This window comes from Scyliorhinus torazame, chromosome 31 (assembly GCF_047496885.1).
Source record: "Scyliorhinus torazame isolate Kashiwa2021f chromosome 31, sScyTor2.1, whole genome shotgun sequence".
Taxonomy (NCBI): Eukaryota; Metazoa; Chordata; class Chondrichthyes; order Carcharhiniformes; family Scyliorhinidae; genus Scyliorhinus; species Scyliorhinus torazame.
The window spans coordinates 4,496,668-4,521,363 of NC_092737.1; the positions used below are offsets into that span (position 1 = coordinate 4,496,668).

The 24,696-nt window shown below is 49.8% G+C and overlaps 1 long non-coding RNA gene across 1 annotated transcript in view; it reads left to right on the plus strand.

The window, feature by feature from the left end:
* The window catches only part of LOC140404798 (uncharacterized), a 28,855-nt gene extending 7,849 nt beyond the window's left edge, over nt 1–21,006 (plus strand). The window contains exon 2 of the long non-coding RNA XR_011938585.1: nt 19,946–21,006. This is a non-coding gene — a long non-coding RNA (uncharacterized lncRNA). The remainder of the gene's footprint in view (nt 1–19,945) is intronic.
* The last annotated feature ends 3,690 nt before the right edge of the window (nt 21,007–24,696 follow it).

The following is a 24,696-nucleotide window of genomic DNA, read 5'->3' on the forward strand; positions in this document are numbered from 1 at the left end:
TCCCTCTTTCTGTCTCTCTCTCCATTCCCTCTCTGTGTCACTCTGTCTATTCCCTCTCTCTGTCTCTCTCTCCATTCCCTCTCTCTGTCTCTCTGTCCATTCCCTCTCTCTGTCTCTCTGTCCATTCCCTTTCTCTGTCCATTCCCTCTCTCTGTCTCTCTGTCCATTCCCTCTCTCTGTCTCTCTGTCCATTCCCTCTCTCTGTCTCTCTGTCCATTCTCTCTCTCTGTCTCTCTGTCCATTCTCTCTCTGTGTCTCTCTCTCCATTCCCTCTCTCTGTCTCTCTCTCTCCATTCCCTCTCTCAGTCCATTCCCTCTCTCTGGCTCTCTGTCCATTCCCTCTCTCTGTCCATTCCCTCTCTCTGTCTCTCTGTCCATTCTCTCTCTCTGTCTCTCTGTCCATTCTCTCTCTGTGTCTCTCTCTCCATTCCCTCTCTCTGTCTCTCTCTCTCCATTCACTCTCTCTCCATTCCCTCTCTCTGCCTCTCTCTCCATTCCCTCTCTCTGTCTCTCTCTCCATTCACTCTCTCTGTCCATTCCCTCTCTCTGTCTCTCTGTCCATTCCCTCTCTCTGTCTCTCCGTCCATTCCCTCTCTCTGCTTCTGTCCATTCCCTCTCTCTGCCTCTCTGTCCATTCCCTCTCTCTGTCTCTCTCTCCATTCCCTCTCTCTGTCTCTCTCCATTCCCTCTCTCTGTATCTCTCTCCATTCCCTCTCTCTGTCCATTCCCTCTCTCTGTCTCTCCATCCATTCCCTCTCTCTGTCTCTCTGTCCATTCCCTCTCTCTGTTTCTGTGCATTCCCTCTCTCTGTCTCTCTCTGTCCATTCCCTCTCTCTGCATCTCTCTCCATTCCCTCTCTCTGTCCATTCCCTCTCTCTGTCTCTCTCTCCATTCCCTCTCTCTCTCCATTCCCTCTCTCTGTCTCTCTGTCCATTCCCTCTCTCTGTCTCTCTCTCCATTCACTCTCTCTGTCCATTCCCTCTCTCTGTCTCTCTGTCCATTCCCTCTCTCTGTCTCTCCGTCCATTCCCTCTCTCTGCTTCTGTCCATTCCCTCTCTCTGCCTCTCTGTCCATTCCCTCTCTCTGTCTCTCTCTCCATTCCCTCTCTCTCTCCATTCCCTCCCTCTGTCTCTCTGTCCATTTCCTCTCTCTGTCTCTCTGTCCATTTCCTCTCTCTGTCTCTCTCACCATTCCCTCTCTCTCTCCATTTCCTCTCTCCGTCTCTCTCTCCATTCCCTCTCTCTGTCTCTCTCTCCATTCCCTCTCTCTGTCTCTCTCTCCATTCCCTCTCTCTGTCCATTCCCTCTCTCTGTCTCTCTGTCCATTCCCTCTCTCTGTCTCTCTGTCCATTCCCTCGCCCTGTCTCTCTGTCCATTCCCTCTCTCTGTCTCTCTCTCCATTCACTCTCTCTGTCTCTCTGTCCATTCCCTCTCTCTGTCTCTCTCTCCATTCCCTCTCTCTGTCTCTCTCTCCATTCCCTCTCTCTGTCCATTCCCTCTCCCTGTCTCTCTGTCCATTCCCTCTCTCTGTCTCTCTCTCCATTCCCTCTCTCTGTCTCTCTGTCCATTTTCTCTCTCTGTCTCTGTCCATTCCCTCTCTCTGTCTCTCTCTCCATTCCCTCTCTCTGTCTCTCTGTCCATTTTCTCTCTCTGTCTCTCTCCATTCCCTCTCTCTGTCTCTCTCTCCCTTCCCTCTCTCTGTCTCTCTGTCCATTCCCTCTCCCTGTCTCTCTGTCCATTCCCTCTCTCTGTCTCTCTGTCCATTCCCTCTCTCTGTCTCTCTGTCCATTCCCTCTCTCTGTCTCTCTGTCCATTCCCTCTCTCTGTCTCTCTGTCCATTCCCTCTCTCTGTCTCTCTGTCCATTCCCTCTCTCTGTCTCTCTCTCCATTCCCTCTCTCTGTCTCTCTGTCCATTCCCTCTCTCTGTCTCTCTCACCATTCCCTCTCTCTCTCCATTCCCTCTCTCTGTCTCTCTGTCCATTCCCTCTCTCTGTCTCTCTGTCCATTCCCTCTCTCTGTCCATTCCCTCTCTCTGTCTCTCTGTCCATTCCCTCTCTCTGTCTCTCTGTCCATTCCCTCTCTCTGTCCATTCCCTTTCTCTGTCCATTCCCTCTCTCTGTCTCTCTCTCCATTCCCTCTCTCTGTCTCTCTGTCCATTCCCTCTCTCTGTCTCTGTCCATTCCCTCTGTCTGTCTCTCCGTCCATTCCCTCTCTCTGTCTCTCTGTCCATTCCCTCTCTCTGTCTCTCTCTCTCCATTCCCTCTCTCTGTCCATTCCCTCTCTCTGTCTCTCTGTCCATTCCCTCTCTCTGTCTCTCTGTCCATTCCCTCTCTCTGTCTCTCTGTCCATTCCCTCTCTCTGTCTCTCTGTCCATTCCCTCTCTCTGTCTCTCTGTCCATTCCCTCTCTCTGTCTCTCTGTCCATTCCCTCTCTCTGTCTCTCTGTCCATTCCCTCTCTCTGTCTCTCTCTCCATTCCCTCTCTCTGTCCATTCCCTCTCTCTGTTTCTCTGCCCATTCCCTCTCTCTGTCTCTCTGTCCATTCCCTCTCTCTGTCTCTCTCCATTCCCTCTCTCTCTCTCTCTCTCCATTCCCTATCTCTGTCTCTCTGTCCATTCCCTCTCTCTCTCCATTCCCTCTCTCTGTCTCTCTCTCTATTCCCTCTCTCTCTCCATTCCCTCTCTCTGTCTCTCTGTCCATTCCCTCTCTCTCTCCATTCCCTCTCTCTGTCTCTCTCTCCATTCCCTCTCTCTCTCCATTCCCTCTCTCTGTCTCTCTCACCATTCCCTCTCTCTCTCCATTTCCTCTCTCCGTCTCTCTCTCCATTCCCTCTCTCTGTCCATTCCCTCTCTCTGTCTCTCTGTCCATTTTCTCTCTCTGTCTCTCTGTCCATTCCCTCTCTCTGTCTCTCTCTCCATTCCCTCTCTCTGTCCATTCCCTCTCTCTGTCTCTCTCTCCATTCCCTCTCTCTGTCCATTCCCTCTCTCTGTCTCTCTGTCCATTCCCTCTCTCTGTCTCTCTCTCCATTCCCTCTCTCTGTCTCTCTCTCTCCATTCCCTCTCTCTGTCCATTCCCTCTCTCTGTCTCTCTGTCCATTCCCTCTCTCTGTCTCTCTCTCCATTCCCTCTCTCTGTCCATTCCCTCTCTCTGTCTCTCTGTCCATTCCCTCTCTCTGTCTCTCTCTCCATTCCCTCTCTCTGTCTCTCTCTGTCCATTCCCTCTCTCTGTCTCTCTCCATTCCCTCTCTCTGGCTCTCTGTCCATTCCCTCTCTCTGCCCATTCCCGCTCTCTGTCTCTCTGTCCATTCCCTCTCTCTGTCTCTCTGTCCATTCTCTCTCTCTGTCTCTCTGTCCATTCTCTCTGTGTGTCTCTCTCTCCATTCCCTCTCTGTCTCTCTCTCTCCATTCCCTCTCTCTGTCTCTCTGTCCATTCTCTCTGTGTGTCTCTCTCTCCATTCCCTCTCTGTCTCTCTCTCTCCATTCCCTCTCTCTGTCCATTCCCTCTCTCTGTCTCTCTGTCCATTCCCTCTCTCTGTCACTCTGTCTATTCCCTCTCCCTGTCTCTCTCTCCATTCCCTCTCCCTGTCTCTCTCTCCATTCCCTCTCTCTGTCTCTCTGTCCATTCCCTCTCTCTGTCTCTCTCTCCATTCCCTCTCTCTGTCTCTCTCTCCATTCCCTCTCTCTGTCTCTCTGTCCATTCCCTCTCTCTGTCCATTCCCTCTCTCTGTCTCTCTGTCCATTCCCTCTCTCTGTCTCTCTCCATTCCCTATCTCTGTCTCTCTCTCCATTCCCTCTCACTGCCTCTCTGTCCATTCCCTCTCTCTGTCCATTCCCTCTCTCTGCCTCTCTGTCCATTCCCTCTCTCTCTCCATTCCCTCTCTCTGCCTCTCTGTCCATTCCCTCTCTCTGTCCATTCCCTCTCTCTGTCTCTCTCCATTCCCTCTCTCTGTCTCTCTGTCCATTCCCTCTCTCTGTCTCTCTCCATTCCCTCTCTCTGTCTCTCTCTATTCCCTCTCTCTGTCTCTCTCTCCATTCCCTCTCTCTGTCTCTCTGTCCATTCCCTCTCTCTGTCTCTCTGTCCATTCCCTCTCTCTGTCTCTCTGTCCATTCCCTCTCTCTGCCTCTCTCCATTCCCTCTCTCTGTCTCTCTCTCCATTCCCTCTCTCTGTCTCTCTGTCCATTCCCTCTCTCTGTCTCTCCGTCCATTCCCTCTCTCTGTCTCTCTGTCCATTCCCTCTCTCTGTCTCTCTGTCCATTCCCTCTCTCTGTCTCTCTCCATTCCCTCTCTCTGTCTCTCTCTCCATTCCCTCTCTCTGTCTCTCTGTCCATTCCCTCTCTCTGTCTCTCTGTCCATTCCCTCTCTCTGTCTCTCTGTCCATTCCCTCTCTCTGTCTCTCCGTCCATTCCCTCTCTGTCTCTCTCTCCATTCGTTGGTTTCCTCCGGGTGCTCCGGTTTCCTCCCACAGTCCAAAGATGTGCAGGTTAGGTGGATTGGCCATGATAAATTGCCCTTAGTGTCCAAAATTGCCCTTAGTGTTGGGTGGGGTTACTGGGTTATGGGGATAGGGTGGAGGTGTTGACTTTGGGTAGGGTGCTCTTTCCAAGAGCCGGTGCAGACTCGATGGGCCGAATGGCCTCCTTCTGCACTGTAAATTCTATGATCTATGATCTATGATCATTCCCTATCTCTGTCTCTCTGTCCATTCCCTCTCTCTGTCTCTCTCTCCATTCCCTCTCTCTGTCTCTCTCTCCATTCCCTATCTCTGTCTCTCTGTCCATTCCCTCTCTCTGTCTCTCTCCATTCCCTATCTCTGTCTCTCTGTCCATTCCCTCTCTCTGCCCATTCCCTCTCTCTGTCTCTCTGTCCATTCCCTCTCTCTGTCTCTCTCTCCATTCCCTCTCTCTGTCTCTCTCCATTCCCTATCTCTGTCTCTCTGTCCATTCCCTCTCTCTGCCCATTCCCTCTCTCTGTCCATTCCCTCTCTCTGTCTCTCTCTCCATTCTCTCTCTCTGTCTCTCTCCATTCCCTCTCTCTGCCCATTCCCTCTCTCTGTCTCTCTGTCCATTCCCTCTCTCTGTCTCTCTCTCCTTTCCCTCTCTCTGTCTCTCTCTCCATTCCCTCTCTCCGTCTCTCTCTCTCCATTCCCTCTCTCTGTCTCTCTGTCCATTCCCTCTCTCTGTCTCTCTCTCAATTCCCTCTCTCTCCATTCCCTCTCTCTGTCTCTCTCACCATTCCCTCTCTCTGTCTCTCTCTCCATTCCCTCTCTCTGTCTCTCTCTCCATTCCCTCTCTCTGTCTCTCTCACCATTCCCTCTCTCTGTCTCTCTCTCCATTCCCTCTCTCCGTCTCTCTCTCTCCATTCCCTCTCTCTGTCTCTCTGTCCATTCCCTCTCTCTGTCCATTCCCTCTCTCTGTCTCTCTGTCCATTCCCTCTCTCTGTCTCTCTGTCCATTCCCTCTCTCTGTCCATTCCCTTTCTCTGTCCATTCCCTCTCTCTGTCTCTCTCTCCATTCCCTCTCTCTGTCTCTCTGTCCATTCCCTCTCTCTGTCTCTGTCCATTCCCTCTGTCTGTCTCTCCGTCCATTCCCTCTCTCTGTCTCTCTGTCCATTCCCTCTCTCTGTCTCTCTCTCTCCATTCCCTCTCTCTGTCCATTCCCTCTCTCTGTCTCTCTGTCCATTCCCTCTCTCTGTCTCTCTGTCCATTCCCTCTCTCTGTCTCTCTGTCCATTCCCTCTCTCTGTCTCTCTGTCCATTCCCTCTCTCTGTCTCTCTGTCCATTCCCTCTCTCTGTCTCTCTGTCCATTCCCTCTCTCTGTCTCTCTGTCCATTCCCTCTCTCTGTCTCTCTCTCCATTCCCTCTCTCTGTCCATTCCCTCTCTCTGTTTCTCTGCCCATTCCCTCTCTCTGTCTCTCTGTCCATTCCCTCTCTCTGTCTCTCTCCATTCCCTCTCTCTCTCTCTCTCTCCATTCCCTATCTCTGTCTCTCTGTCCATTCCCTCTCTCTCTCCATTCCCTCTCTCTGTCTCTCTCTCTATTCCCTCTCTCTCTCCATTCCCTCTCTCTGTCTCTCTGTCCATTCCCTCTCTCTCTCCATTCCCTCTCTCTGTCTCTCTCTCCATTCCCTCTCTCTCTCCATTCCCTCTCTCTGTCTCTCTCACCATTCCCTCTCTCTCTCCATTTCCTCTCTCCGTCTCTCTCTCCATTCCCTCTCTCTGTCCATTCCCTCTCTCTGTCTCTCTGTCCATTTTCTCTCTCTGTCTCTCTGTCCATTCCCTCTCTCTGTCTCTCTCTCCATTCCCTCTCTCTGTCCATTCCCTCTCTCTGTCTCTCTCTCCATTCCCTCTCTCTGTCCATTCCCTCTCTCTGTCTCTCTGTCCATTCCCTCTCTCTGTCTCTCTCTCCATTCCCTCTCTCTGTCTCTCTCTCTCCATTCCCTCTCTCTGTCCATTCCCTCTCTCTGTCTCTCTGTCCATTCCCTCTCTCTGTCTCTCTCTCCATTCCCTCTCTCTGTCCATTCCCTCTCTCTGTCTCTCTGTCCATTCCCTCTCTCTGTCTCTCTCTCCATTCCCTCTCTCTGTCTCTCTCTGTCCATTCCCTCTCTCTGTCTCTCTCCATTCCCTCTCTCTGGCTCTCTGTCCATTCCCTCTCTCTGCCCATTCCCGCTCTCTGTCTCTCTGTCCATTCCCTCTCTCTGTCTCTCTGTCCATTCTCTCTCTCTGTCTCTCTGTCCATTCTCTCTGTGTGTCTCTCTCTCCATTCCCTCTCTGTCTCTCTCTCTCCATTCCCTCTCTCTGTCTCTCTGTCCATTCTCTCTGTGTGTCTCTCTCTCCATTCCCTCTCTGTCTCTCTCTCTCCATTCCCTCTCTCTGTCCATTCCCTCTCTCTGTCTCTCTGTCCATTCCCTCTCTCTGTCACTCTGTCTATTCCCTCTCCCTGTCTCTCTCTCCATTCCCTCTCCCTGTCTCTCTCTCCATTCCCTCTCTCTGTCTCTCTGTCCATTCCCTCTCTCTGTCTCTCTCTCCATTCCCTCTCTCTGTCTCTCTCTCCATTCCCTCTCTCTGTCTCTCTGTCCATTCCCTCTCTCTGTCCATTCCCTCTCTCTGTCTCTCTGTCCATTCCCTCTCTCTGTCTCTCTCCATTCCCTATCTCTGTCTCTCTCTCCATTCCCTCTCACTGCCTCTCTGTCCATTCCCTCTCTCTGTCCATTCCCTCTCTCTGCCTCTCTGTCCATTCCCTCTCTCTCTCCATTCCCTCTCTCTGCCTCTCTGTCCATTCCCTCTCTCTGTCCATTCCCTCTCTCTGTCTCTCTCCATTCCCTCTCTCTGTCTCTCTGTCCATTCCCTCTCTCTGTCTCTCTCCATTCCCTCTCTCTGTCTCTCTCTATTCCCTCTCTCTGTCTCTCTCTCCATTCCCTCTCTCTGTCTCTCTGTCCATTCCCTCTCTCTGTCTCTCTGTCCATTCCCTCTCTCTGTCTCTCTGTCCATTCCCTCTCTCTGCCTCTCTCCATTCCCTCTCTCTGTCTCTCTCTCCATTCCCTCTCTCTGTCTCTCTGTCCATTCCCTCTCTCTGTCTCTCCGTCCATTCCCTCTCTCTGTCTCTCTGTCCATTCCCTCTCTCTGTCTCTCTGTCCATTCCCTCTCTCTGTCTCTCTCCATTCCCTCTCTCTGTCTCTCTCTCCATTCCCTCTCTCTGTCTCTCTGTCCATTCCCTCTCTCTGTCTCTCTGTCCATTCCCTCTCTCTGTCTCTCTGTCCATTCCCTCTCTCTGTCTCTCCGTCCATTCCCTCTCTGTCTCTCTCTCCATTCGTGGGTTTCCTCCGGGTGCTCCGGTTTCCTCCCACAGTCCAAAGATGTGCAGGTTAGGTGGATTGGCCATGATAAATTGCCCTTAGTGTCCAAAATTGCCCTTAGTGTTGGGTGGGGTTACTGGGTTATGGGGATAGGGTGGAGGTGTTGACTTTGGGTAGGGTGCTCTTTCCAAGAGCCGGTGCAGACTCGATGGGCCGAATGGCCTCCTTCTGCACTGTAAATTCTATGATCTATGATCTATGATCATTCCCTATCTCTGTCTCTCTGTCCATTCCCTCTCTCTGTCTCTCTCTCCATTCCCTCTCTCTGTCTCTCTCTCCATTCCCTATCTCTGTCTCTCTGTCCATTCCCTCTCTCTGTCTCTCTCCATTCCCTATCTCTGTCTCTCTGTCCATTCCCTCTCTCTGCCCATTCCCTCTCTCTGTCTCTCTGTCCATTCCCTCTCTCTGTCTCTCTCTCCATTCCCTCTCTCTGTCTCTCTCCATTCCCTATCTCTGTCTCTCTGTCCATTCCCTCTCTCTGCCCATTCCCTCTCTCTGTCCATTCCCTCTCTCTGTCTCTCTCTCCATTCTCTCTCTCTGTCTCTCTCCATTCCCTCTCTCTGCCCATTCCCTCTCTCTGTCTCTCTGTCCATTCCCTCTCTCTGTCTCTCTCTCCTTTCCCTCTCTCTGTCTCTCTCTCCATTCCCTCTCTCCGTCTCTCTCTCTCCATTCCCTCTCTCTGTCTCTCTGTCCATTCCCTCTCTCTGTCTCTCTCTCAATTCCCTCTCTCTCCATTCCCTCTCTCTGTCTCTCTCACCATTCCCTCTCTCTGTCTCTCTCTCCATTCCCTCTCTCTGTCTCTCTCTCCATTCCCTCTCTCTGTCTCTCTCACCATTCCCTCTCTCTGTCTCTCTCTCCATTCCCTCTCTCCGTCTCTCTCTCTCCATTCCCTCTCTCTGTCTCTCTGTCCATTCCCTCTCTCTGCCCATTCCCTCTCTCTGCCTCTCTGTCCATTCCCTCTCTCTGTCTCTCTCTCCATTCCCTCTCTCTGTCTCTCCGTCCATTCCCTCTCTCTGTCCATTCCCTCTCTCTGTCTCTCTGTCCATTCCCTCTCTCTGTCTCTCTCTCCATTCCCTCTCTCTGTCTCTCTGTCCATTCCCTCTCTCTGTCACTCTGTCTATTCCCTCTCTCTGTCTCTCTCACCATTCCCTCTCTCTGTCTCTCTGTCCATTCCCTCTCTCTGTCTCTCTGTCCATTCTCTCTCTCTGTTTCTCTGTCCATTCTCTCTCTCTGTCTTTGTCTCCATTCCCTCTCCCTGTCTCTCTCTGTCCATTCCCTCTCTCTGTCTCTCTCTCCATTCCCTCTCTCTGTCTCTCTGTCCATTCCCTCTCTCTGTCACTCTGTCTATTCCCTCTCTCTGTCTCTCTCTCCATTCACTCTCTCGGTCTCGGCGGGCCGGCCTCTCTGTGGCTGGGGGCCTCCTTTCTTCCGTGCCGGCCCCTGTAGTCCTGCACCATGTTGTGTCGGGGCCGGCGCGTTGATGGAAGCCACTGCGCGTGTGTGGACCGCGCGTCGCCCAGTTGACGCCGGGAACAGCAGTTGGAGCGGTGTGGCATCAACACTTAGCCGCGCAATGGGAGAATCCCGCCTAGTGTTCTTACAGGGAGTAAGAACTGGGGGAGTCGTTGAGGAGTCTGGTAGCTGTGGGGAAGCTGTTCCTGTGTCTGGATGTGCGGTTCTTCCGACTTCCGTACCTTCTGCCTGATGGAAGGGTCTGGAGGAAGGCAATGCCTGCGTGGGAGGGGTCTCTGATAACACTGTCTACCTTCCTGAGGCAACGGGAGGTGTAGACAGAATCAATGTGGGGGTGGCAAGCTTGTGTGATGCGGTGGGCTGAGTTCACCACACTCAACGAGCACACCCGCTGCGCCAGTTATCGTTCTGGTGTGTCTACGCCTGCCCCCAACGTCCACTGGCACCCACCCTGGGCTGCGGGACCCCGGACCAGCTCACCGGTCACGCCAGGTGGGAGGCAGAGGGTTAGCCAGCTGCTGGGACGTCGATGGAGGTATCCCAAAATAGCAGGTGCCAGGACAATCTGCCAAGACGGGTTGATTGAAGCGCCATTGATAATTGCTTTCTCTCTTGGCCGTTTCATCACCGGGTCCAGACCCGCCCTCCGCAACATTCCCTGTTCCAACTTCACATTGCCTTAAGGTGGCAGTTTACAGAAACCACATTGCTGTTATTACAGAGCTGGCCCCGTTACAGATTTGAGTTTAATATTTAAATTCCCTCCGTGATTCAGTTTGCAGCCTAATTGTTTTTCGAGGAGGCTGCTCTGAAACTGGTCTGATCGCAGCAAAGACGGAGATTAGAGCCTGTCTATTATACAAATGGGCTCCTGCTCAGGGACTGACTCACTGACAGGGGCACACACTCGCTCCAAATCGCTCCAAATCAAAGAAATGCAGGAGGAAATGTTTGCATCTCGAGAGCTCTTCATCAGATGATAGACACTCCGCACTGTTTCACCGCCAATGGAGTGTTTTCGAAATTGTAATGTCAGACAGTGATTATCACTCTCGCTAATGATGAGGCGGAACTGACAGTATGGTCTCATTCTTGTGATACTCATTGGGGGATGAATGTTGTCCCGGATTGGCAGGAAATCTCCCCTTCGACATAATGCAATGGGATTGTATCGAGCAAACCAGACAGACCCTGGATTAAACTCTCACCCGGAGAATAGTGCAGCAATCCCTCAGTACTGACCCTCTGTCAGTGCGGCACTCCCTCAGTACTGACCCTCTGACAGTGCGGCACTCCCTCAGTATTGACCCTCTGACAGTGCGGCACTCCCTCAGTACTGACCCTCTGACAGTGCGGCACTCCCTCAGTACTGACCCTCTGACAGTGCGGCACTCCCTCAGTATTGACCCTCTGACAGTGCAGCACTCCCTCAGTACTGACACTCTGACAGTGCGGCACTCCCTCAGTACTGACCCTCTGACAGTGCGGCACTCCCTCAGTATTGACCCTCTGACAGTGCGGCACTCCCTCAGTACTGACCCTCTGACAGTGCGGCACTCCCTCAGTACTGACCCTCTGTCAGTGCAGCAATCCCTCAGTACTGACCCTCTGTCAGTGCGGCACTCCCTCAGTACTGACCCTCTGACAGTGCGGCACTCCCTCAGTATTGACCCTCTGACAGTGCGGCACTCCCTCAGTACTGACCCTCTGACAGTGCGGCACTCCCTCAGTACTGACCCTCTGTCAGTGCAGCAATCCCTCAGTACTGACCCTCTGACAGTGCGGCACTCCCTCAGTACTGACCCTCTGTCAGTGCAGCAATCCCTCAGTACTGACCCTCTGACAGTGCGGCACTCCCTCAGTACTGACGCACTGACAGTGCGGCACTCCCTCAGTACTGACCCTCTGACAGTGCGGCACTCCCTCAGTACTGACCCTCTGACAGTGCGGCACTCCCTCAGTACTGACCCTCTGACAGTGCGGCACTCCCTCAGCACTGACCCTCTGACAGTGCGGCACTCCCTCAGTACTGACCCTCTGACAGTGCGGCACTTCCTCAGTACTGACCCTCTGACAGTGCGGCACTCCCTCAGTACTGACCCTCTGACAGTGCGGCACTCCCTCAGTACTGACCCTCTGACAGTGCGGCACTCCCTCAGTACTGACCCTCTGACAGTGCAGCACTCCCTCAGTACTGACCCTTTGACAGTGCGGCACTCCCTCAGTACTGACCCTCTGACAGTGCGGCACTCCCTCAGTACTGACCCTCTTACAGTGCGGCACTCCCTCAGTGCTGACCCTCTGACAGTGCGGCACTCCCTCAGTACTGACCCTCTGACAGTGCGGCACTCCCTCAGTACTGACCCTCTGACAGTGCGGCACTCCCTCAGTACTGACCCTCTGACAGTGCGGCACTCCCTCAGTACTGACCCTCTGACAGTGCGGCACTCTTTCAATACTGACCCTCTGACAGTGCGGCACTCCCTCAGGACTGACCCTCTGACAGTGCAGCACTCCCTCAGTACTGACCCTCTGACAGTGCGACACTCCCTCAGGACTGACCCTCTGACAGTGCTGCACTCCCTCAGGACTGACCCTCTGATAGTGCGGCACGCCCTCAGTACTGACCATCTGACAGTGCGACACTCCCTCAGTACTGACCCTCTGACAGTGCGGCACTCCCTCAGTACTGACCCTCTGACAGTGCGGCACTCTTTCAATACTGACCCTCTGACAGTGCGGCACTCCCTCAGGACTGACCCTCTGACAGTGCAGCACTCCCTCAGTACTGACCCTCTGACAGTGCGACACTCCCTCAGGACTGACCCTCTGACAGTGCTGCACTCCCTCAGGACTGACCCTCTGATAGTGCGGCACGCCCTCAGTACTGACCCTCTGACAGTGCGACACTCCCTCAGTACTGACCCTCTGACAGTGCGGCACTCCCTCAGTACTGACCCTCTGACAGTGCGGCACTCCCTCAGTACTGACCCTCTGACAGTGCGGCACTCCCTCAGTACTGACCCTCTGACAGTGCGGCACTCCCTCAGTACTGACCCTCTGACAGTGCGGCACTCCCTCAGTACTGACCCTCTGACAGTGCGGCACTCCCTCAGTACTGACCCTCTGACAGTGCGGCACTCCCTCAGTACTGACCCTCTGACAGTGCGACACTCCCTCAGTACTGACCCTCTGACAGTGCGGCACTCCCTCAGTACTGACCCTCTGACAGTGCGGCACTCCCTCAGTACTGACCCTCTGACAGTGCGGCACTCCCTCAGGACTGACCCTCTGACAGTGCAGCACTCCCTCAGTACTGACCCTCTGACAGTGCGACACTCCCTCAGGACTGACCCTCTGACAGTGCTGCACTCCCTCAGGACTGACCCTCTGATAGTGCGGCACGCCCTCAGTACTGACCCTCTGACAGTGCGACACTCCCTCAGTACTGACCCTCTGACAGTGCGGCACTCCCTCAGTACTGACCCTCTGACAGTGCGGCACTCCCTCAGTACTGACCCTCTGACAGTGCGGCACTCCCTCAGTACTGACCCTCTGACAGTGCGGCACTCCCTCAGTACTGACCCTCTGACAGTGCGGCACTCCCTCAGTACTGACCCTCTGACAGTGCGGCACTCCCTCAGTACTGACCCTCTGACAGTGCGGCACTCCCTCAGTACTGACCCTCTGACAGTGCGACACTCCCTCAGTACTGACCCTCTGACAGTGCGGCACTCCCTCAGTACTGACCCTCTGACAGTGCGGCACTCCCTCAGTACTGACCCTCTGACAGTGCGACTCTCCCTCAGTACTGATTGTGTTTCCCATATTGTGTGATGCGGAGTGTTTACAGACACTCTTGGATCTCCGAGCCTGAGCGATGGTTTTGTTGGAAGCGAGTTAATGGGACCAGCGGGAGTTAGGATTTTCAGCCTCGCAGATAATTAAAATCGCAGGGAGCAGATGAAATCGCGATTCAGCTCCAGGGAGCTTGTGGGAAACGGGTCTTTGGGGGGGATTCTTCCGAAGGCACGTTTCCTCCACACCATCGGATTTCAGTGAAGCTACAGAAAGAGCGAAGGTTTGGAAACAGTCATCGCCGTCAACTCTGACCAGCCAGCCCATCACAGCCGCTCCGTTTTGCATTTACATAGCACCTTTCCAGTAACAGAACATTCCAACATGCTTCACGGGAGCTCTCTGGAGCGGAATCCAACAACAAGGCAATCCCATAATACTTGGTCAGGGGGTCAAACGCTCGGTCAAAAAGGAGCATCTTGAAGGGAGAGAGAGAGATAGAGAGCGAGAAAGAGAGGGAGGGCTTTAGGGAGGGTATTTCAGAGCTTTGACGGGGGCAGGGTTGGGTCCATGTTCTGGAGGCGGAAAGAGGGGCTCTTCGTGATGGCGTGCACATGAATTCGAAAGCTCATCCCGGGGCCAATTGTGACCCCCGAGACTGGGAAGGGGTTGGATCAGCCTGAGACTGTTGCCAGGTTGGGGGGGGGGGGGCAGAGGGATGGGGGTGGTCCCTGGAAAATGGTCGTTCGCAGCGGGGACGAACTTCAATCATTCCGACGTAATAATCGGAGGAGATATCTGCTCAGCTGAACCATGGGTCAGCACACAGCTACACACTGTTGGCACTGGTGGCGATGTCACTGATAACGCGAGTTACTTTCCCCATTTCTCCCCCCCCTCCTCTCGCCGACGGTCCTGAGGCCAAGCCCCCAGCCTGAGCTGGGGGTGAGCTGAAGGCGCGCGGCCCGGGTGTCGCTGACGGTATATCTGCGCGTCTTCACACCCATCGAAGGCGGAGGGCCGAGCGTGGGGCAGAAATCTTCACCTTTGTGTGAAAGCTGCTGAGCAGCACAGCTGACGTGCGTCACAAAGACAGAACATTCCGGCATCTAGATTATAAATAAATCAACTGAACATTCGCATTAGCTGGTGCGACCCTATGATTATTTCATAACTTACATTTTGAAGATTAGAATCTGCCTGTGAAGTAGTCAGAGTGAATGTGACCGATTGTGATGGTTCCAGGTGGATGCTCCAGAAACTTCCACCGGGCCCAGCCAGGGGTTAACCCTTTCCAGCTTCTGTTCAACCACCATAACCCCAACATCCTCACCGGTCATCTCAACCTTCGCCAATAACCATTAACCTCACCATTAACCACTCACTCTAACCACTAACCATTAACCCTCACCATTAACCACTCACTCTAACCATTAACCCTCACCATTAACCACTCACTCTAACCACCAACCATTAAACCTCACTATTCACCACTCACTCTAACCACTAACCATTAACCAACACCATTAACCACTCACTCTAACCACTAACCATTAACCCTCACCATTAACTACTCACTTTAACCACGTACCATTAACCTTCACCATTAGCCACTCACTCTAACCACTAACCATTAACCCTCACCATTAACCACTCACTCTAACCACTAACCATTAACCCTCACCATTAACCACTCACTCTAACCACTAACCATTAACTCTCACCATTAACCACTCACTCTAACCACTAACCATTAACCCTCACCATTAACCACTCACTCTAACCACTAACCATTAACCCTCACCATTAACCACTCACTCTAACCACTAACCATTAACCCTCACCATTAACCATTCACTCTAACCACTAACCATTAACCCTCACCATTAACCACTCACTCCAACCACTAACCATTAACCCTCACCATTAACCACTCACTCTAACCACTAAACATTAACCCTCACCAATAACCACTCACTCTAACCACTAACCATTAACCCTCACCATTAACCACTCACTCTAACCACTAACCATTAACCCTCACCATTAACCACTCACTCCAACCACTAACCATTAACCCTCACCATTAACCACTCACTCTAACCACTAACCATTAACCCTCACCAATAACCACTCACTCTAACCACTAACCAGTAACCCTCACCATTAACCACTCACTCTAACCACTAACCATTAACCCTCACCATTAACCACTCACTCTAACCACTAACCATTAACCCTCACCAATAACCACTCACTCTAACCACTAACCATTAACCCTCACCATTAACCACTCACTCTAACCACTAACCAGTAACCCTCACCAATAACCACTCACTCTAACCACTAACCATTAACCCTCACCATTAACCACTCACTCTAACCACTAACCAGTAGCCCTCACCATTAACCACTCTAGGGCAGCACGGTGGCGCAATGGGTTAGCTCTGCAGCCTCACGGCGCCGAGGTCCCGGGTTTGATCCCGGCTCTGGGTCACTGTCCGTGTGGAGTTTGCACATTCTCCCCGTGTCTGCGTGGGTTTCGCACCCGCAACTCAAAAATGTGCAGGGCAGGTGGATTGGCCGCGCTAAATTGGGCCATAATTGGAAAAAATGAATTGGGTACACTAAATTAATTTTTTTAAAACACCCCGCTAACCACTAACTATTAACAAACACCATTAATTACTCACTCTAACCTTCACCATTAACCATTCACTCCAACCACTAACAATTAACCCTCACCATTAACTACTCACTCTAACCACTACCATTAACCCTTACCATTAACCATTCACTCTAACCATAACTATTAACTCTCACCATTAACCACTCACTCTAACCACTAACCAGTAATCCTCACCATTAACCACTCAATCTAACCACCAACCATTAACCCTCACCATTAACCACTCACTCTAACCACTAACCATTAACCCTCACCAATAACCACTCACTCTAACCACTAACCATTAACCCTCACCATTAACCACTCACTCTAACCACTAACCAGTAACCCTCACCATTAACCACTCTAGGGCAGCACGGTGGCGCAATGGGTTAGCTCTGCTGCCTCACGGCGCCGAGGTCCCGGGTTTGATCCCGGCTCTGGGTCACTGTCCGTGTGGAGTTTGCACATTCTCCCCGTGTCTGCGTGGGTTTCGCACCCGCAACTCAAAAATGTGCAGGGCAGGTGGATTGGCCGCGCTAAATTGGGCCATAATTGGAAAAAATGAATTGGGTACACTAAATTAATTTTTTTAAAACACCCCGCTAACCACTAACTATTAACAAACACCATTAATTACTCACTCTAACCTTCACCATTAACCATTCACTCCAACCACTAACAATTAACCCTCACCATTAACTACTCACTCTAACCACTACCATTAACCCTTACCATTAACCATTCACTCTAACCATAACTATTAACTCTCACCATTAACCACTCACTCTAACCACTAACCAGTAATCCTCACCATTAACCACTCAATCTAACCACCAACCATTAACCCTCACCATGAACCACTCACTCTAATCACTAACCATTAACCATCACCATTAACCACTCAATCTAACCACTAACCATTAACCCTCCTCATGAACTCCTCACTCTAACCACTAACCATTAACCCTCACCATTAACTACTCACACTAACCACTAACTATTAACCCTCACCATTAATACTCACTCTAACCACTAACCATTAACCACTCACTCTAACCACTAATGTTAACCCACACAATTAACCCTCACCATTAACCACTCACTCTAACCACTAACATTAACCCTCACCATTAACCACTCACTCTAACCATTAACCTTCACCATTAACCACTCACTCTAACCACTAACCATTAACCTTCACTATTAACCACTCACTCTAACCACTAACCATTAACCCTCACCATTAACTACTCACTCTAACCACTAACCATTATCTCTCACCATTAACTACTCACTCTAACCACTAACCATTAACCCTCACCATTAACCATTCACTCTAAACACTAACCATTAAACTGAAACACAAACCGATGACCCTGAACCTAATTACTATATCCTAAGCATAACTGCGAAAATATTAACCCTAATCATAAATTTTAACCCCCTAAACCCTAACCTTAACCACTAACACTGAGCACTAGTCATGAAGGTTGGGTGTGCTCCGCCCTCCTGTCATGTGAGAGTGCCTTTAAGAATTGGATGTTTAAGAAATGTACCTTTAAGAAATGAAGCTGATCATATTACTGAAGTGATGTCACGTCTGCTTTTGGGAGTTTTAGTTTCAGTTTGAAGAATGCTTGGGTGTGGCTGTGAGCTGCATTGCTGGTGATCTCTGCCATGAAGGACTATCATTTGGGGGAATCTTTAATGGTAAGAAATGAGGAATTATGTAGTTTGGGAAGAATGTTGCCAGAAAAGGTGGTGGTATGTGGAATTCAGGGTGAGAGGAGTAGTGTTCCATTATGTAAGGTAAGGTTGGAAAGTCCAGTGAAGAGTGGTGAAGTGGTAGTAGGAGTAATAGATCAACTATCTTGTCGAGGAATACAGTTTATCTTAGGTAATGATATAGCTGGATCGCAGGTGAAAGTGATGCCTACTGTGGTTGATAAGCCAGCGGAAAATCAGACAACTGAAGTGTTGAAGGACGAATATCCTGGGATTTTTCCGGATTGTGTAGTAACAAGGTCGCAAAATCACAGGTTAAGACAAGAGGAGAAATCAAAGAGTGAAGATGAAGTTGAAGTGCAATTATCAGAAACGATTTTTGATCAGATGGTTGAAAAAGAACAAGAACAGGAGGAGGATGAGGCGGATATTTTTAGTTCAGGAAAATTGGCAGAGTTACAACAGAAAGATGTAAAAATAAAACGGATATATCAGAAAGCATATACGGAAGAGGAATCTGAGAGTATACCAGAGTGTTGTTACCGTAAAAGTGATGTCTTGATGAGAAAATGGAGAACTTTACATATGCAGGCGAATGAAAAGTGGGCAGAAGTTCATCAAGTAGTATTGCCGGTAGGGTATAGAAAGGAGGTGTTGCGAGTTGCACATGAGGTACCAGTGGGAGGTCATTTGGGAATAAGGAAAACTCAAGCTAAAATCCAGAAACATTTTTATTGGCCTGGACTACATAAAGATGTAGTTAAATTTTGTCAATCATGTCACACATGTCAAGTGATAGGGAAACCTCAAGCAGCGATAAAAACAGCGCCCTTAATACCCATTCCAGCATTTGAGGGACCTTTTACGAGGGTCCTAATTGATTGTGTAGGACCGCTTCCTAAAACAAAAAGTGTGAATCAATATCTTTTGACTATAATGGATGTGTCTACTAGGTTTCCAGAGGCCATTCCAGTACGTAATATTACAGCTAAAAGGATTGTGGAGGAGTTACTTAAATTCTTTACTAGATATGGACTACCCACAGAAATTCAATCGGATCAAGGATCGAATTTTACGTCAAAGTTATTCAAAGAAGTTATGGATAGCTTAGGAATAAAACAATTTAAATCAACTGCGTACCATCCAGAACAGCAGGGAGCATTAGAAAGGTGGCACCAGACATTAAAGACAATGTTGAGGGCGTATTGTCAAGATTATCCAGAGGATTGGGATAAAGGAATCCCATTCGTATTGTTTGCAATTAGGGATGCACCTAATGAGTCTACCAAATTTAGTCCTTTTGAACTAATTGTTGGTCATGAGGTAAGGGGACCACTTAAATTGATTAAGGAAAAATTGGTGGGTGAGAAATCGGAAATTACACGATTGGATTACGTGTCAAATTTTAGGGAATGATTAAATAGAGCAGGTGAATTGGCTACACAACATTTGAAAGTTGCACAAAATGTGATGAAACGGGTAGCGGACAAGAAATCCAAAGTTCATAGCTTTGCCAGCGGGGATAAAGTTTTACTGTTGTTACCAGTGGTAGGTGAGCCTTTAAAAGCTAGGTTTTGTGGACCGTATCAGATTGAAAGGAAATTAAGTGAGGTGAATTATGTGGTAAAAACACCGGATAGAAGGAAGACTCACCGAGTGTGTCATGTGAATCTGCTTAAAAGGTACTTTGAAAGGGAAGGAGAGCAAAAGGGGGAGGTTTTAATGATTCTAACTCAAAGTGACGAACCAAATCCAGATGACTGTGAATTTGACATACCTCAAATTAAATTGGAAAATGAGGGTGTTCTTAAAAATTGGGATGAATTGTTAAGTTACCTTCCAGAGGAAAAACGGACTGATCTGAAAGAGTTATTGATATCACATGGACAAGTTTGTAGAGATAAATTGGGAAGTACTAAAATGGCTATACATGATGTAGATGTGGGAAACGCTGTTCCTATCAAACAACATCCATATAGACTTAATCCTTTAAACTTGGCACAGGTTAACAGAGAGATTGAGAGTATGATTAAAAATGGCATAATTGAACGGGTTGCAGCCAATGGAGCTCACCCATAGTGATGGTACCTAAACCAGACAGTACCCAACGGTTGTGTGTGTGGAAAGGTGAATGCAGTTGCAAGAATGGACTCTTATCCTATCCCACGTTTGGAGGATTGCATCGAGAAAGTGGGACAATCCGCTTTTATTTCCAAATTGGATTTACTGAAAGGTTACTGGCAAGTAGCTTTATCTGAAAGGGCGAAGGAAATTGCAGCTTTTGTGACTCCAGGCGGTAGATACCAGTTCAAAGTTATGCCATTTGGCATGACACGCCCCAGCCACATTTCAACGGTTAACTAATGCAGTCGTTTCAGGATTATCCAATTGTGCGGTATACATCAACAATCTGCTTTTATTTTCAACTTCCAGACATGGAATGAACATTTTAAACATCGTATGGAGCTCTTCGATTGACTTCAGGAGGCGGGTTTGGTGATGAACCGAGCCGAAAGTGAATTTGGAGAAGCCCGAATCACTTTCCTTGCGGCGTTTCCGATACCCTCAAGACGAAGGGAAATAATGCAATCTCTTTGCATGCATGAATTTGATCGAACCTTTGTGCAAAAGATGTGTAGTGTGATTACTCCACTGATGGAATTGCTGAAGAAACGTAAAAAAATTCAATGGACAGCGGACTTTCAACAGGCATTTGACTGCCTGAAAGATGTGATCACCAATGCTCCTGTGTTGGAGAATTGCAAGGGGCTCTGTGGTCAGATTGAACTAAAGTATCTGATTCTAAAGAGAAATGCCGAGGAGTAGAGGAATGGATGGATCGTGCAGAGACTTTCTTGTTCAAAGAGACTGGCAATCGAGAAGGTTTTCGGTTGGAGGAAGAAGAACGGGAAAAATAGACTTTATTATTATCTCTGTTTGTGTTTTTTTAAACAAAAACGTATATTTATTGTGTGCATTTCTTAGTGGATGGTGCAAAAGTGAAAAATGAAACCATCTTGAAGTTGATGGTTTATTTTTTTTTCTTGGGGGGAGGTGTCATGTGAGAGTGCCTTTAAGAATTGGATGTTTAAGAAATGTACCTTTAAGAAATGAAGCTGATCATATTACTGAAGAGATGTCACAGGGGGGAGCTGAGCTCACTTCTGCTTTTGGGAGATTTAGTTTCAGTTTGAAGAAAGCTTGGGTGTGGCTGTGAGCCGCATTGCTGGTGATCTCTGCCATGAAGGACTATCTCTTAATCATTTGGTGAAATCGGAATTGTAAAAAGGTCTCCGTATTGAATATAAATCTAATGTGGTTCTGTTTGAACGATTTGTTAAGTCTTTTGGATGTGTAAAGGAACAGTTTGCAGGATTGGTTAGCGCTGTATTATTTTCGGGGGTTATCTTTGAAGTAAGGGGTGGTAAGAGATCCAATGTTTATTTAAAAGGTTAATTTGAGTTCATGGAATAAACATTGTTTTGTTTTAAAAACCACGTGTCCATAATTGTAATACTACACTTAGGGAGCAAGCCGTGTGCTTCAAAAGCAACTTCATGTTACATTTTGGGGTTCTGAAAACATCTCTCCTATAACACTCCTGCCAGCTAATGATCCTGAGTCTAACAGCACAGGGCGATCCCAGATATAAACGATTGGGAGCTGAATCCAGGATCACAAATGACACAAAGGGTGGAATAGGCCAACACGCTCCTGAGGAGCAACGGTGCAGAAATCTGACAAACACAAGGTAGGTCAGAGACAACGAGAGAGAGAGAGATGGATAGAGAGAGCGAGAAACAGAGAGAGAGAGAGAACAGAGAGAGACAGAGAGAGAGAACCAGAGAGAGAGAGAGAAAACAGAGAGAGACAGAGAGAGAGAAACAGAGAGAGAGAGACAGAGAGTGGGACAGAGAGAGAGACAGAGAGAGAGCCAGAGAGAGGGACAGAGAGAGAAACAGAGAGAGGGAGAACACAGAGAGAGAGAGACAGAGAGAGAGAAACAGAGAGAGAGAGAGACAGAGAGAGAGAGAAACAGAGAGAGAGAGACAGAGTGGGACAGAGAGAGAGACAGAGAGAGAAACAGAGAGAGGGACAGAGAGAGACAGAGAGAGAGAGAACACAGAGAGACAGAGAGAGAAACAGAGAGAGGGTCAGAGAGAGAGAGAGAGAGAACAGAGAGAGAGACAGAGAGAGAGACAGAGACAGAGAGAGAGACACAGAGAGAGACAGAGAGGGAGACAGACAGAGAAAGGGACAGAGAGAGAGAGACAGAGAGAGAGAGAGAGAAAGAGGCAGAGGGCGAGAGAGAGAGAGAGAGAGAGAGACAGACAGAGAGAGAGGCACAGAGAGAGAGACAGAGAGAGAGTCGGAGGCCGAGGGACAGAGAGAGACAGAGAGAGCGAGACAGAGAGAGAGTCGGAGGCAGAGGGACAGAGAGAGACAGAGAGAGACAGTGAGAGAGAGAGACAGTGAGAGAGTGAGACAGAGAGAGAGTCGGAGGCAGAGGGACAGAGAGAGACAGAGAGAGACAGTGAGAGAGAGAGACAGTGAGAGAGAGAGACAGTGAGCGAGAGAGACAGTGAGAGAGAGACAGTGAGCGAGAGAGACAGTGTGAGAGAGAGACTGTGAGAGAGAGAGACAGTGAGAGAGAGAGACAGTGAGCGAGAGAGACAGTGAGAGAGAGACAGTGAGCGAGAGAGACAGTGAGAGAGAGAGACAGTGAGAGAGAGACAGTGAGCGAGAGAGACAGACAGAGAGAGACAGTGAGAGAGAGAGACAGTGAGAGAGAGAGATAGACAGAGAGAGAGAGGGAGGCAGAGAGAGAGAGACAATGAAAGCCAGAAGGGGCAGAGGGTAAGAGAGAGGCAGAGTGAGTAAGACAAAGTCGGAGACAGAGGGATAGATTGAGAGACCGAGAAACAGGGAGAAAGGAGAGAGAGACAAACAAAGAGAGAGAGTGATGGATAGGGAGATGTAGAGACAGAGAGAGAAATGGGGAGTGTGGGAGAGGGAGAAACAAAGACTGAAAGAGAGACAGAGACAGTGAGAAACAACAAGAAACGATAGCAAGTTCGCGAGACAGGGAGCGACAGAGCGGTATTTGCCCTCAGGATCCATCATGCCCCCCTCCCCTCCATTCTGGGGGTGTCCTGTGGGGTAGAGCGCCACCTAGTGGCTGACAGTTTGAGGAATTGATGCAAAGTAAATAGTTGGACAAAACTGGCCATGTAATTGGCCGGTAGGGCAAATACTCCAGCCTGGCACATACCCAGGGGAGAGCTCCCTGTCCCTGTCTAAACCTCCCTCAGTAACACAGCATTATCCCAGTGAATTATCCCCATTCTCCTAGAGATAGAGAGAGGGGAGAGATAGAGAGAGGAGAGCGTTAGAGAGAGAGAGAGAGGGGAGAGCTAGAGAGAGGGGAGAGATAGAGAGAGGAGAGCGTTAGAGAGAGAGAGAGAGGGGAGAGCTAGAGAGAGGGGAGAGATAGAGAGAGGAGAGAGTTAGAGAGAGAGAGAGGGGAGAGCTAGAGAGAGGAAAGAGTTAGAGAGAGAGAGAGGGGAGAGATAGAGAGAGTTAGAAAGATAGAGAGAGTTAGAGAGATAGAGAGAGGGAAGAGCTCGAAAGAGGGGAGAGATAGAGCGAGGAGAGAGTTAGAGAGAAAGAGAGAGGGGAGAGCTCGAGAGAGGGGAGAGAGATAGAGAGAGGGGAGAGATAGAGAGAGGGGAGAGATAGAGAGAGATAGAGAGAGGGGAGAGCTAGAGAGAGGGGAGAGATAGAGAGAGGAGAGAGTTAGAGAGATAGAGAGAGGGGAGAGATAGAGAGAGGGGAGAGCTCGAGAGATAGAGAGAGGGGAGAGCTAGAGAGAGGGGAGAGATAGAGAGAGGAGAGAGTTAGAGAGATAGAGAGAGTTAGAGAGATAGAGAGAGGAGAGAGAGATAGAGAGAGGGGAGTGATTGAGAGAGGGGAGAGCTCGAGAGAGGGGAGAGAGATAGAGAGAGCGGAGAGATAGAGAGAGGAGAGAGTTGGAGAGATAGAGAGAGGGGAGAGAGATAGAGAGAGGGGAGAGCTCGAGAGAGGGGAGAGAGATAGAGAGAGGGAAGAGATAGAGAGAGGAGAGAGTTAGAGAGCTAGAGAGAGGGGAGAGATAGAGAGAGGAGAGAGTTGGAGAGATAGAGAGAGGGGAGAGAGATAGAGAGAGGGGAGAGCTCGAGAGAGGGGAGAGAGATAGAGAGAGCGGAGAGATAGAGAGAGGAGAGAGTTAGAGAGATAGAGAGAGGAGAGAGTTAGAGAGAGATAAAGAGAGGGGAGAGCTAGAGAGAGGAGAGAGTTAGAGAGAGATAAAGAGAGGGGAGAGCTAGAGAGACGGGAGAGCTAGAGAGAGGGGAGAGAGATAGAGAGAGGGGAGAGATAGAGAGAGGAGAGAGTTAGAGAGAGAGAGAGAGGGGAGAGAGATAGAGAGAGGGGAGAGCTAGAGAGATAGAGAGAGGGGAGAGATAGAGAGAGGAGAGAGAGATAGAGAGAGAGTGATAGAGCGAGGAGAGAGTTAGAGAGCTAGAGAGAGGGGAGAGAGAGAGAGAGGAGAGAGTTGGAGAGATAGAGAGAGGGGAGAGAGATAGAGAGAGGGGAGAGCTAGAGAGAGTTAGAGAGATAGAGAGAGGGGAGAGATAGAGAGAGGAGAGAGAGATAGAGAGAGAGTGATAGAGCGAGGAGAGAGTTAGAGAGCTAGAGAGAGGGGAGAGAGAGAGAGGAGAGAGAGAGAGAGGAGAGAGATAGAGAGAGGAGAGAGTGAGAGATATAGAGAGAGGGGAGAGCTAGAGAGAGGGAGAACTATAGAGATAGAGAGAGGGGAGAGCTAGAGAGGGGAGAGATAGAGGGTTAGAGAGATAGAGAGAGGGGAGAGATAGAGAGAGGAGAGAGTGAGAGATATAGAGAGAGGGGAGAGATAGAGAGAGGGGAGAGCTAGAGAGCTAGAGAGAGGGGAGAGAGAGAGAGAGGAGAGAGAGAGAGGAGAGAGATAGAGAGAGGGGAGAGATAGAGAGAGGGGAGAGCTAGAGAGATAGAGAGAGGGCAGAGCTAGAGAGAGGAGAGAGTTAGAGAGATAGAGGGTTAGAGAGATAGAGAGAGGGGAGAGATAGAGGGTTAGAGAGATAGAGAGAGGAGGGAGTGAGAGAGAGAGA